This window comes from Aphelocoma coerulescens, chromosome 3, assembly GCF_041296385.1.
Source record: "Aphelocoma coerulescens isolate FSJ_1873_10779 chromosome 3, UR_Acoe_1.0, whole genome shotgun sequence".
NCBI classification, from domain to species: domain Eukaryota; kingdom Metazoa; phylum Chordata; class Aves; order Passeriformes; family Corvidae; genus Aphelocoma; species Aphelocoma coerulescens.
In genome coordinates, this window is record NC_091016.1 from 60,291,898 (window position 1) to 60,307,139 (window position 15,242).

A 15,242-nucleotide genomic window follows, 5' to 3' on the forward strand; every position below is an offset into this window, starting at 1 on the left:
TTATTTCTAGGTAAAAAGTGCTGTGCTTCTCTGTTGGGGAATAAAATTCTCCAATGTACCAAAAAGAACTTTCAGTTCCCTAGAGAATGGTAATTTCTCTCAGATGTCAGCCACATGGATAAAAGTGGTTGCTTCCTCTAGAAGACGAGCAAAGTGAGCAAAGAGTCCACCTCTCTCCTTACCTGACAAGGATTATCTGTACCCACAGCATAGCAGCACACCCTAAGCTGCAGCAGGCCAGCACTGAGTTCTGCCCTCTCACCATTTTCTCCCTGGTGCACTGCTTTCATCCACACCACAATAGACCTCACAAAGGAGAGTAGCATCCTTATTCACATTTGGTGGATGAGGAAACAGAGTCAGAGCGATACCATAGCAGAAGCAAGAATACAGCCCAGGTCTTGCACACCAAGAGCTGGTGAGTAGGCAGACAGTCCTCATGAAGATGTATGGCCATGTCACCATGATTAAACACTGTGCCTTTGGTCGGTGAAGGGGTTGACCTGAGGAAACTGGTCCCAGAACAAAAATGACAGACTGCACTTCTTGCCCTGAAGCATTAGCTCATGAAACAACACTCTCCTCAGGCTTTGTGCCTGCTTTGAGCAGGCAGATACCTCAGTCACAGGTAACTCACTCAAATATAAAAGGCATCCTCTGGTTGTACAAGCTACTGCCTGCTTTCCTGGCAGTAGCAGGGTGGAGGTGAAGGGAGGAGACATGCCTCTGCTGTCCTGATACTCAGCTGTGCTATCCCTTCTGTTAGGACCATCAGATGCTGGCCTAGATAAAAGCAGAGCCACAGGCTGGTCTCTCTGACAGCCATTGGGCCAGGAACACAATGATCTTCAGCTCTGGGATGTGTGTGTCAGACAGTGTAGTTATAAGGCAACATCTAACACACACCAAGGCCCTTGCCCTCTGCAGAGTGAAATTCAGTGGAAAGCTACACGAAGATTTTCTGTGGCTGTCTGCAAGAAACAGACAGAGGTCCAAGGAAGAGATCTTGGAACCAACACTGTTTTTCTAGGAAGGCCATTATGGCACCTACAGTGGCTCTTTAGTTCAGCAGAACTCCTTCACATCCATAAGGCTCCTTTTTACCATGAGGACTGGTGAGAGAAGACAACCTGTTAACAACAGCCTATCTCTCACTTACCACTCTTTCTGCTTTACTCTCTGATGGTATCTTGCCACTGAACAAGGCTTCAGTCACTGCTCATTTGCTTATCTTTGTGTCATGTGATTAGCATCATTGAGGCCACAAAGAAGGTATGCATACAGATCCCAAGTCTAAGGCAGAACAGTCTGGAGATAAAAATTATCTCCTTGATGTATGTGAGAAGAGCAGCTAGAAAGCATCCTTGATCTCTGACAGGGCTCTGGGATATTTTCTAATAATGTCAATTGTATGTGCAGGTGTTTCAGTCACTCAAAAGCTCTGACTACAACCATAATAAATGCCTTAACTTGAGAAATTGTCATGTTCCTCTAGAGGGACCACATTGCTTTGCCTTTAAATTGCTTTGGTTTAAAGCTCTTTTAATGCTTTTCTTAGAAAATATATTAACTGCAGCCAAAACTAGATTGTTTGGAAACAGTGGAACAACACCCTGGGAGACCTGAAAGCACCCTCACTTTTAGATTTCTCTGCTGTGCTGCACACAGTTTTGTGTAATGTGCATTTATAATCACTGAGACTGTTAAATTCACACTCGAATAAGTTCTCCCAAAACCTGTGTGTAACTGAAATTTGCATAAGAAAGTTTGAACATTTTTAAAGGCTTTTCCTCCCCACTTGCTAAGTGGAGAGCTCATGGCTTCCTGTTAAGGAAACATTTAGTCTGCTCTTGTTTTTGTTAGTCAAGTCTGGCATTCCCCTTCGGAAAAAAAAAAAAAAAAGAGAGAGAGAGAAAAAGAAAAGAAGATATTGCTTAGAAGAAAGCAGTCAAACAATATTAATATAGCCTATACCTATATAAATGCACTAGTGTGGGAACATCCTCCCACATCTGGTACACAAAGTGGGCTGAGATGATTGACCGTTCCACTCACCACTTGCAGAGGCCATCCATTTCTAAGAATATAGTAGTTTTTCATTTCCACAGAGGTTCTTCCTTCCCACATGCACATATCTTTAGCACACAGTTTTACTCCAGACCAGAGAAGCAAGGATGGGCCTTTCCACTGAACAGATAGCAGAAGACAGAAACACAACATACTAGTGACTTCAATCTGCCCTCTCTTGAAGCAACTACGCCAGCAAATGAACCAGATAAGTCCCTTTTGGGGTGACACTGATCATGTAACTAAGGCACATAAAATGGGTTGGATGTCAACAGCTGTCTCTAAGCAACAGTTGGTCTGTTGTGGCCACTGACAGGTATGAAGAGAATCTGTGAGGTTATGAGAGATTGAAAGTCTGCAGCAGCAGGACTGTTATTTGACGAGAAAATCACAAATGCTGTGGAAAAAAAGGGAGACAATAGGAAAGTATAAAAGTGGTTTGACCTTCTTTTCTAGATCTACATGTTGCACTTAACTCTTTTAATTGTCTAAACATGCACCTACTAGGAGAAAAGCACTGTTGCTTAAAGCCACGACGAAAACAACTTTGCAACCTAACATGTATTATCATGATGCAACATCACTGACCTGATTTACTGTGCCATTTTTCAAGCATGTAACAGCAGCATATAACAGCAGCAGACTCTCTTATCCCACTGATAAAATAGTAGCAGGAGGATCATGCATCTTCTCCCTCCAGCCATGGCAGCCTTGCCACACTACTGGCCAGAGTTAACCCTCACAAGATAAAACTACCCTCTGTCATGACTGGCTCGACAGGGAAATGCTAAAGGCTTGCAGCAGTATTAAACACTTGTGTTTGAAAACCACAGAGATTGGTGTTTCAGCAACCCAGGAGTAATGCAGGCCAATGTGCACACAGAAGTCCACTCCCTTGTGGGGCAAACCATTCAAAAGTGACTGATCAACTCGCCTTTGTTTGCTGGTGTCTTTTAGAGTGGTACTTAAACCAAGCAGATTCTTCTACAATGCTGCATGAGTGTTCTTTCTTGAGTTTCTTTTGGGTGTAAAGTACATAGAAAATAAGACACCCCAAAGTAAACAATAATATTGAAGATCTGAGTGGCAATAAAAAATAATTACTAGTTACCTTATATTAAAAAGGACTTTTCTATATACCTTCCAAAGGAGGCGATTGCTATTTTTGTGGATGCCTCATTCAATTAAAACATAACTGTACAAGGATGTTTATTACCCGATTTGGCCATTTTTCGTTTTCATGAAAGTGAGCGCACCTTTATGACCCATAAGTGCTCTGTGGATACAGTCCCTACAGGGAAAAGCTATATCTCCTCTTTTTTTGAGTGGGTTCACAGGATGATGTTTCACTCTACATTTGTTTAAGAGGATGTTGGTAAAGAGACTTCCCATTCAGTGTCTACACACACAGGTCTATTTCACCTGGGCTAATCCAATTTCAGGATGTGTTTGAAATATCCACATTTCAACAGCCCTCTCGCTTGCTAGAGTCAGTGTCCAAATTAAGGAAAAAAAAACAAAAAACAAAAAGATGCAAAAAAAGTCACTTCTCAGGTAACCCCAGTTTTTTTGGCACGTAACTTTGTAAATTAGGGGTGCACTTTTTACTGGAATCATACAAGTCTGGCTTCAGACATAGTTTATTAAGAAAGACCTAACTTCTTTCAGCATAACTTTTGTCTTTTACTGCAGCATAGAAGCATAGAACACCTTCACATCTGTGTAAACACAATCCAGTCATTCACCAGTCCCTGTGTTACAAGTCTCCTAGTCACCCTTGTACTGAATAGTTAGCTGCATTCAGTGGTGTCTGGCTGATGCTTTTCATCCAGAGAGCTGTCCTGTTTTGACCTGACACTCAAGAGATCTTGGCTTCATCTTGTATTTGCCCCAATAATGATTAGCTGCAATTTAGCTATGAGCAGTTATCTTCTCATTTGAATTTGTGTAGCTTTGACCTCTGGCCACCAGGGTTTGTTTGACTTTTTCTACCATTACCACCTTGCCCTGTCTCCTTTAGGAGATGCCTATCAAAAGCCAAGCTGATCTTCTTTCAGCTCTAAGTTTTGTGTCTTTTAAATTTCTCAGTGGAAGATGTTTTCTCCAACTTGCAAATACACCTCATTATTTTTGAAAAGTGAATCTTCTATTTAAAAGTGAAGGAAGGGCTTGTTCATTCAATATTTCCTCTGTTTTTTCCAGCTCTATCAGCTGTTCAGATAAGATATGAACTCCACCTACACTGACCTGCCTCCTAAGCTTTTTCACTGTTCTTTAAAAATTAGAGTTTAGGGCTTAAGTTCATGTGTTTGCATGCAGAAGACCAGAATAACAAATAGATATGTTCTTCCAGAAAATAAACCAGATGTTCAAATGGACTGGGTTAGAAACAGCACAATCTACAATTAAAATCAGCTGTCCTGCTGCTGAATCCTTCTAAAAAAAAAAAAAAAAAAGTTGTTGCTGGAGAAGGTATGCCAGAAAGATAATCTTCCAGAAGTTTAACCAGATAAGATAGAAGCTCCCTAACAGCATATCTGCAATAAAACCTAATTAATAGGGTCCTTAATGGCTTGAGATGAATCTTAGAACTAAATACCTCCTTGAACTATGTTACTGTTTCTGTGTTCTCTTCCAGATCCCAAGATACCTCTCAGGATCTCCTCATACTCATTGCTTCCTCCATGCCACAGGTACCAATCCTTACTGACAGTGCTTGTTGTGAGCAAATCCTAATATGCCAAAACAGCAAATGCAGCAGAGAATCAGTTGTCTAAAGGATATACATGAGACTGGAGAGAAGGAGATTGTAGTGAAGAAAAATGACAGGTCAAGGCCTATAGCATTTTCTGCTCACAGAATAACTAATATTAAACATTTTCCAGTAGTTGATGTCAGGCTCACAATTTCAGCTGTAGGTACAGCTGCAGCAGAAGACAAGCACAATCCCTTCATTTACCTTTTATTCATTACTTCCACAGTGAACTTAAAGAAAGCTGTGGCCTTAGTTTTAAGCCATATTGTTAAACATTACAAAAAGTTTTAAAAAGGGGGGAGAAAAGATATTGCTCCTGCTATGAGTGCAGAGTATGTAAAGGAGAAAAGTCTGAGACTAAGAGAAGTCTTAGTGAAGACAAACACCAAGAGAACAGTGTATATTTAGCTTTAAGATGTTACTAAATGTTAATAAATGTTTTACGTGGTGTAAGACTCATTTCTCTGAATATACAGACTGTAATGACATTTGGAATAAATTATGGTGATGAAAACAAAGGTGTGGGTTCTTTTTCACTCAGAAATTAAATGTTTCTGTAGCCAAAATAGTGACTAGTGTAAGGACTCATACTTGATTTGGGGCTTTTATTTTTTCTCCACTGACTTTTTGAGAATTAGTGACCTACATTGTAGAGGGTTTCTTTTTTCTCCCCCTGCTCCCAACTGGCCTCACGGATTCCTGTGACTCACAGAAATTTTTAAAAAACAAACCACCAAATGTGTGACTTTAAAACTATCAGTGACAGTTTCATTATCAGTTATCAGAGGGGATTCCACACACTCGCAGTGCAATTAAAAGGAGTACCCCTTTCCTCCTTAACGTACAGGTAAATGTCAGTTCTAGGAAACTGCCTTTAGTTCCAAAGCCAGACTCCTCATCCATGTCCCCGGATTTCAGCTGTTGATACCAAAAGCTCTTTTGATTCCATCGAATCAGATCCATCCATCTTTTTGAAAATCAAGATGCATTTAGATTTCCTTCAATATCAGACCAGGATTTTTCCTCTACCATGCTCAGTGTTCCTAAAGAATTATTTATCCCAGACCTGACCCTAGTTACGCTAAATGGTGAGATAACCACCGGACTCCAAGGTAAGCTGCAGACCTGTTTAATTATGCAGTGTTTCTAACCCAATCTGACTGGAACAGAAATGCATGCCTGGCTTCATCTTTAGGGAAAAGAGCAAGATCCAGGGATCCAGGGTTTGTTTCCAACTCTCCAATGCACATTTCAAATATTGATAGAACAGATTTGTAAAATGGTCATGATGCTTGCTTTTCTAAGAACCCACTGCTATGAATGCCAACATATTAATTAAGATCATCGAATTAGTATCAAAATTATTCAGCAACACAGTGTACTACTCTATGACGAGGAAAGCCTCACTCATCACACCATTATAGGCAGAGAGAAAAGTCTACCTCACCGAACACCTTGCCAACTCATGTTCATACTGCACACAAAAATGTTTATTGGGCATTTACAAACCAAACCCTCAGGGTAGGAAATTGTAATATTTAAGTTACATTAGGAAATGTAATCTCACTGACTTTTCCCGTCCCACAGCCATCTCTTTGCATGCAGGCTGCAAAGCTAGTTATTTGGTGAGCAGCTCTTTGGGCTTTCGTGTCCTGCTCTTTGCTCAGTGCGTAGCCTCCCACTTTACCTACTCCTCAAACACGGCTCTAAAAATAAAATTACTCAGGGACTCTTGCTCTTACCTCATCACTAAAGCATCTGAGTATCTTTTAATGTGAGCTAATCTTTGTTAGTAAGCCCTGCAGCATGAGGGGGTGGTACAATCCACATTTTACACATAGGGAACTGAAGCACCAAGTGATTAAGGTCAAAAGTTTCCATTACTTTTTTGTACTCCCTAGGACTTGATTTCTCAATTTATTTAATACTCTACTTTCTGTCTCCAAAACCCAGAATGCGCTACCTCAGCTTCTGCTGTGAGAACTCAGCACTCCTTCACGTCAGACACGAAATCTCCACCCACACATGCGTAATACAAGGAGCACCCAGTCAGTCATCACCTCTGACAAGGTAGGTTTCAAAAATTTGCCCAGCACCACACAGAAATTTTGTGGCAAAGAGGAGGATAAGCACAGTTTCCCAGGGCAGCATGTGACTGCCTTCACCACATGCTGTGCTTGCTCTCGGTGCAATCTGTCTTCAGCCTGCAGCTTCAGAACAAGACAGCAAGCAAGGTGGAGGTCCTGGACATATGGGGCATGCCCTTTTCTCTCTGCCTTATATCACTGATTCCCCCAGGACAAATGTATTACGTGAAGGAAACAGGCATTCTTCTGTATCACACTTAGTGACTTTAGTGTTCTTTAGTCTCAGGGAGAGCAATAGGAAGTGTGGGACAAAGGTACTGGGCACATTCTATCCCTGGTGTAGAAATGGCAAAACTCAGTGAGTTGGAACACCAAACCATGCTCAAGCACAGACTGCACAGTGGGGCACACAATATCTTTCCCCACTGCCTCACATGTTCCCCTTTTTATTCCTCACTCCTCCTTGTTCAGGTTGCACTTGCTTCTTCCTATCCCTCTAATTTTGTTGTCTTCAGCTCTCTGTCTCCATTCCTCAAGCTTTGCCACCAAGCTCTTGTTTCCTTCCTTTACCAAGTTCCAGTCTTCTTCTAGTCCTTTTGACTAAGTCTTCATCATTTCAAAATTCATATCACATTTTGTTGATAGTCTTTCCCCTAGGCTCCTCCTATCCCCATCCCACTTGGTTCTTCCTTTACTTGATTTTTTCTTCTCCAATCATTTCCTTTTCTCACCCCGTATTTTAGCTCCTAGGAGGAGCTGATGTTTTCTCCATCACTTATCTTCCCAATCCCAGTTTGTTTCTACTCTAGTAGTGTTGATGAATGAATGAAGTGAATTGCTTCCCTTATGCAGCTTCTCAGCTCCCAGTTTCTCATCTCCCACAGAATCTGCTCTGCATCCACAGTCTCCCCAGCTTTGAAGCTGATTGTTCTCCAACTTTAGTTGCCAGTAATCATCACCAAGTCTTAACTGCTACTCAAGTAACACCAGGCTCTTCCCATTTCCCTCTTCTACAATGCTTGCCAGCAAGACAAAGGGCACTAAAGTTATGAGATAAGGACAAGCTCCATTTTTTCATTTACTAAGTCATTATATAATTATTGCTTCCCACTTGGATTTGGACTGGTGGGGAGCTGGAATTGTAGGATGTCCAGCCTTGCCCTACAGGTCTGGGCTGCAGCAAACCTTCTCTGGATCACCCTGCACAGTTGCACCCTGTGGGCAATACTGTATCTGTAAGGGGATGGAACATACTCCATCACACTGTGGGGAGCACACAGTTACAGGATGGCAATTTACTCCATCTCTGGATGAAGTTGGTTTGGTTTAGTGTAAGAGCAAAAAAATCAGTAAAAGAAGTAGTTTGATCTGTGAGAAAATGCAGATTTTTCTGTTCCTTTTATTAACCTGAAAAAGTATAATCACCTGCACTTTTACTCATTAGAAAACTTTTTATTTCCACTTGCAGCATTTGAAATATTAAAAAAAAAAAAAAAGGCACAAAGTAAATAACAGGAGACAGTGCTATAGCCTCCTACCTTTTAACTAAGCCATTGGTTAATATTTTGGGATGTGAGAAGACACAGGCTCTTTTTCTACATCTAATAGCACCAGATGGTACAGTCCAGGGTATGGTGCTCCCAGCCTTGCAGGTTGAGTCTTGCCTACCCTATTCAGAAATGTTTAACTCTTAATTGGAATAGCCTCAGTAAGATTTCTCATCGTTAGTCTATGATGAAACCTAATTCCTCGGTGCTTTCCCTCCTACCCAAAAGATAAAAAATTATTTAAGTGCCACACTTTGAACAAGAGGGACTGAAAGACTCTTTTCTGCATACTCTGTGCTCCAGCATAGCTTGCAGGTTTCCTTACATCACCAAGAAGGGTAAAAGGCAGGTTTGCCCCTGTCTCCACCTTGCTTTCCATAGCAGAAGCAGGAACAACATTCTGTACGAGACCTCCTTGAGCCACTGGGCAACAGGGGGAATTGGTACTTCTGCTTGTCTTCACCCTGAAGACAGGTACAAGTATTTGATCTGACTCTTAGCAGTTGCAGGTCAACCAGAGCATATTTCTTGAATGTCAGGCAAAAAGTCTCTATCCACAAGTGCAAATAGCAGTAGGTTTGGGCTGACACTTCTTTGAGTAGCAAATGGCACATCCCCTGATGAACGAGTCTTTTTATTGCAAGAAATCAGGTTTCTGCTCCTAAGACTGGGTCATCAGATCAATTTAAATAAAAAGTTAGTGGCATTTTTTAAAAAAACAAAATTATGTATTTTTTTTCTTTAGCCTTGTCCCTAGAAAAGAATTACCTATTTTAAGCCAGGCTTTCCCTCTTTCCCACCTGTCACCAAATTCACTGTGGAAAACAACCACAGACACTTTAATTTAAAAAAAAAGGGAGCTGATAAGCATGGAAAAAACCAGGAAACTGGGTTTTAACACCAGCAATGCTGAACACTTCAGTAAACTGTTTTTGCCTGATTGTGGTTATAATTAATACATAAGATGAAAACACATGCTCCAATTTCATTATTGAGAAACCTATCAACTTTCTCTTACTGATAACAGTGCTGGCTTAACATCAAGCAGATACACTGAGTATTGAAATAAGGCAAGAAGTGGGTAAGCATGCGTAGGTGCCTCTAATGTGCAAAAATGCTCATGCAGTGGTGAATGTTCAGCTAGGGGATTTACCTTTGATAAGCAATTCAGATGTTAAATTATCTATGCACCACAACAGCATTGTGGTGGTTTTATGCACAGTTCAGTGGAAGTGGATGAACTACTTCAGAGCTTCATCAGAATCTTTGTGCAGGACTTCCTTGGAAGGAGTCACCCTCTCTGCCCAAGATGGCTCTGGTACCAGGATGTTTCTCCAGAGTTTGAAGACTCCCACTTTGAAGTAACAGCAAAGCTCTCCTTTGGCCTTTTGTAAACTACTCCCACCATGGTGCCATCTGCCCTATCAGTAAAGGAACTAATTTCTCTACAGAACATGAGGTTGGAGATAACCCTATTTTCATTAATGCCCAGTTATAGTACACATGCCAACCAGCCAAGGGGGGCAGAACAGACCTGCCTTCTGCAATCTCCACAAGAATCTATCAAAAAGGCAGAGTGTGCAGAGATTACTTCCTCCCTGGACCTCTAGGGATTCAATGTACCATAGAAAGAGAACACAGATCATATAGATACCTGCTTCCACAGCCAATGTAATATACCTGCAGCCAGAAGAGTGAACAGTCATAGAAGCACAGGAATATCGTAGCTGGTCCTCAATGTATACCTAAATTACTTTATTTAGTCCAGGAAATGACAGGATGCCATAGATCTGCTGAAATTACAGTGAAAACCTATGGAGGCAGATGTAACTGACCTCACTGAAACACCTCAGGCCGGAGCAGGCCTTCACTGTGGTAACAAATGCTATGGAATAGTTACTGACTATGGGCTCCTTGTTTTTCTGCCACATGTTCTCATGAAATTTCATGACAAGTTATTTGAGAATTAGCCATAAGGTTAGTGTTTCCGTTTCATCTGTTTTTAAAATGAACTAGTTTGGGCAAAGTGCATAACTATAAAAGGGAAAAAATGGTAAAACAGCAGAAAGAGCAGGCCGAGGAGATCAGGACGAGATGTGTGCCAGACTTCTTAAACTGTTTGACTCCTGCTCCACAAGCTGGGCATGGCTCAGCTAGGATAAAGCAGTACATATTGCACTTAAATTTTTAGCAATAAAATTTCAGTCTTTATCTTGTCCACAGTGGTGTATTTCCTTCACTCTATTTTTAGATATCATGCAAAAGCATCTGTTTTTTTTTTCTTTTCAACATTTATTCTTCTGCATGGAGAGGACTTGAAAGGTAAATTATTTTGATGACAATGGTGAGGAGCTGACTAGGACTTTGGCAATAAAAAAAGCAAATTTCTGTAAAACTGGTCTACCAAATAAAGAAATGCCTTCTCTTAAGAGTAAGGCAAATTCATCAGTTCAATTAGAAAGCATGAGAAATGCTTTTGGACAATGAACTATTACAGGAACATACCAAAAACACTTAAACCTATGGCCTCTCAGAAGTTGCCTGTCCTGTTCAGTCTGGACTCCATCACGGCACCATCAAAAGAGAGTCCCGCTCCATTATGAAGATGGTCAACTCAGAGAGATGCATTTACATGGTCCAGGTGATCCAGATCAGACAGTTCTTAGTTTTAATGCTCTAGAACCATATGGATGGAAACAACTACTTGGGGTGCTCCACATACACCAGAGATGCATGTATTTCTATAGCATCTCCTAGACATTATACACTACCTTTTCCTGTATGATTCCCGAATCTGTCTGGGACTACTTTTACTTCTCTCCACCTGAATGAGTAAATTGGAATTTGTAGCAAGCAGCTGCAATTTTTGCTTCTGCAGCATCAAAAATTACAAAACTGGGAGTATATGACATGAAAACACACTCCCCCCATGTATATAGCAGAAATCTTAAAAAATCCTCCCTGTGAAGTTAAGAATCAATGATTATGTTAGTCTTACTGACAAGTGCTGTCATTGCAAAAATGGGGAGTCCCTTCACTCTGAAATCAGAAGAAAAAAATTTACTTTTTTGAGCTAAAACACATGATGCATACTCACCTCGTGGACATTGACTAAACCCATGTTTACAAAGCAAACTCACCATTTCCCTGATGGGAGATGACTGTTAGCTTTTAGGAAAAAATCTATGGACTCTGTTATTTAGTTCAGCATATGCTGGTAAATCCCCAGGCATAAATAAATATCCTTCTTTGGAGGTATTTTTCTTGGGGAAATTCTGGCACTGCTGATACAGGGCAAATAGATTTTCTCTACATTTGGAAAGCTAACTTGAATTTCTGGCCACTCATAAAGCCTCTCATGTTATTCCCCATGCACATAATTTGCTCTACGCAAAAGAAATGCCTTTCCTCTGCTTTTGAAAGTCCAGGAATGAATTCACTTCCTCATTGTCACTGAAAACGCTGTGAGCCTTAAACAGACCCGCAGTGTAGTTAACCTCTTAACATAGGAGATACTGAAACCTATTGAATGCTTAGTGCTTTTGAGGTAAAACCCCAGCTGAACAATTTGGTTGAGGGTGTGCCAACTGAGATTAATTCTCACACCTAAATTAGTCACTCTAAAACAGGATTTAGAGTAAACACTGTGGGTACCAGACCCCTCATACAATTCTGTTCCCTTTAACAAAATCAAAACAGTCTGTTCCTGAAAAAGATGTTGACCATGTGGAAGCAGTTACAGGGCTGACACAGAAACACCCCAAGAAGCTCAACAGACCGTGTTATTGTCTGTCAGACTAGACAATTGCAAACATAAAAAGCTGGCCAGAAGCATTCACCAAGTACTGTAGAAACTGATACTTCTTGGCTATTTCTCCACATTTAGATGATTTGGGGGAAATTACAAAAATTACAGAGGGAAAAGACTGACAAGCTTCATGCTCTATGATTCATGACTAAAGATTACCTTCACATGGTCACTTTTTATTCACTTAGCACTCCCCACCTAATTCCATTGCTAAGAGCTGCTGAGAGGAACTATTTCCATCTGGAGAGAAAACAGTATCAGCAGTTCTCCCATTTTGGCAAGGAATGATATAGTCACTCATTCACGTATGCACCAAGTGCACGGAAATTAAACACATTTCAAAATCGGTTTACTGATTTTAAAGAGTGTAAGGCTGTCTCAATAAATGGAAACATAGGTAACAAAATACATTATTGGACATATATGAAAGAAATGAGAACAGTTTGCAGTTAATTTTTTTCCATTCAGATTATACAAACTGCTTATATTTTGGGAGAAAGTAAGAACTTCCAGTGAAACTAGAATTCACTGGGAAAGGAATACAGAATGCTAATGACCTGGAAGACTGGCAAGTCTGCTGAACAGCAGGTTGTTCTACCTAAGAAAGTTTTACTGGCTGCATTACATGTTAAAATTGTTGGAGGAACAGAGGAGAGAGCAGAAAGAGCTTTAATTAGGTGAGCAAGTGTTCACTAGCTGCATTCCTTGATGCTTCCCATCCTCTCACAGAGGATACAGCTTTGTGCTAAATGCTTACTTCATACCTAAAGTTAGAATAGCTGATCATCTCATCAGATAGGAATATAGAAAGTAAAACAAGAGTAGTCCCTGCTTGATTTCAGATGAGGCATTTTCTTTAGCTATTTATTTGTTAACCAGTTGCTGACTCACGGATGCTGAACTGTTGCTTGAAGCAAACAGCTCCAAAACCAGACTCTGCTTTAGAGTCCTCTGCTGTGGTGTGTGCTGGACATGTTGGCAGCACAGCAGTTATGCCAGCCTAAAGATCAAGTTAAAAGTTACAGTGATTGGGCTTGCACTACCTAAACCCAGCCACTGCTCTGTACATTAAGGCAGTTTTGCAAAGCAAAGACCAGGCCTGTGCAGAATCCATCCCTGTGCAGTGTTACCTATGCAGTGCTTTATGCTTACAACCCATCACCTAAATCAAAGACCATTCCGACAGTAGTAGTTCACAGTAAAGTGAAATCTGCTACACATGGATGGTAACTCCCTGAAAGCAGGGACCACATTGAATGGTAAATAACCATGTGTCTAGGTGCTAAAGTACAGCAAACACAACACAAGAAAAGATTCTATTCTAAAGAGTCTGAAGTCAAAGTTAAACAAGCATGATTACAGAAAAGTGTGAGGAAAGAAATATTCACAATCTTGCCATACAACTGAGAAACTGAGGTACCAGAATGTAAGCCACAGCCCCAAATCCCACGAGAAACTGTGACAAAGTGCAGGATGGAAAAGTATTGGGAACACTCCAGCTGATTTCTATGCTCTTTCCTGGACACCTTCTCAAACTCTGTGAGAAACAGGGCAGTTAGGTCAATGGGCTTTGATTTGGCTTACTACTGCTGTTCTTATTTGCCTCAGCTTAGCTCCAAGTCTAGCCTTCAGCCTGCATCATAATCCACTGAAATCACTTTGCTCTCCTACGCAGAAATAATGTTGGTCTTCCTCTTCCTTCTTGCTGGGGCCTGGTTGGAATTCTCTGTACTGTGCACTGAAGAGGGTAAGTCATGCTGGGCTGTGCTGCCATCTCAAATGTAGCTATACATAGCTACGTGTGCTTAGGGGCCCTGAGGCTTGCTGCAGTATCTACAGATATCAGAGGAATAAAAATCAAGTTACAAAGATTTTATTGTCGCCACTTAGACTTTTTCACACATTTCACAGAAAACAGTGCTGAAACTTACCTCTAGACCAGGAGGTCAGTACAGTTAAGGCCAATCTTTTGTGTGGTTAATGCCATACTTAATTCCCTTATAGCTAATAAAACCTGTTCTTAAAAATGTCCAGTGTTTGCCTCCATAGGTCATTTTTCACACTGTTTCACCAGCCTTAGTGGGAGAATACCACCCTTACCCTTCCGCTTAACAAAAGGGGCTAAGGCAAGGTTTGAACTTTCAGCCTCTTTGAACCCACTGCAGTTCCAGCCTTTACTTCTGACACTTCTACCACAGACATTAAAAAGAACAAGAAAATGAGCACACACACACACACACATTAAAGAAAAAAAAAAAAAAAAAGGCAGCAAGCAGAGGAAGCCTTGGCCCAGGAGCATAAATAGGAATCCCTACTTCCAGTACAGTCATTTCCCAGAATACCCTGGTAGAAGTCTTCTTGGGAATCTGTAGTTTCTTTTACTGTATTCAGATGAGTATAATGGGAAAAAAAATCACAAAACCAGTTCAGCTCTTGCTATCTAACAGGCAGACATGATTTGGGGTTTTTGTTGGTTTTTTTTACCATCATTACATGATTCAGTAATAAGCACCATCTTTCTGTCTGATAGATGTTTAGGGGATTTTTCCCCCTCTTTTTCCTTTGCACTGACAAGCTCTTATCACTTCTCCACCAGGAAAAGAAGCAACGGAAGAGCTCCTGGAAGACAGAAATGCTGAACTCAAGCATGACCTCAAGCACTGCTGTTGCATTAAAAGGGATTTCCCTTTTATGATCCTTTTCCTCCCTTCTAGATGAATCACACCTCTTACAGAATTATCTGATATTAAAAGACCCAGCAAATGATTGAACTATTAAAAGTCTGAAGGTTACTATCTGTTCATATTATTATAGTCATCATCCTAGCATTGAATAGTATATGAGTACTGTCTTAACAATGAGTCTTTCCTGGTGCAACCTCTGAAACATTTGGCAATGGTGTTCTGAACACTCTGAGGTCTTGGTTTAATTTAGTGAGCATGAGCTACTCCTTCCCAAACTCTAAAAAGAAGCAAAGT

The 15,242-nt window shown here is 40.8% G+C and overlaps 1 long non-coding RNA gene across 1 annotated transcript; it reads left to right on the forward strand.

Moving 5' to 3' along the window:
* Window positions 1-6,676: 6,676 nt before the first annotated feature.
* On the forward strand, window positions 6,677-15,030 carry LOC138107253 (uncharacterized). Its single transcript, XR_011149349.1, has 3 exons — window positions 6,677-6,892; window positions 13,940-14,011; window positions 14,861-15,030. It is a non-coding gene; the product is annotated as an uncharacterized lncRNA (long non-coding RNA).
* The last annotated feature ends 212 nt before the right edge of the window (window positions 15,031-15,242 follow it).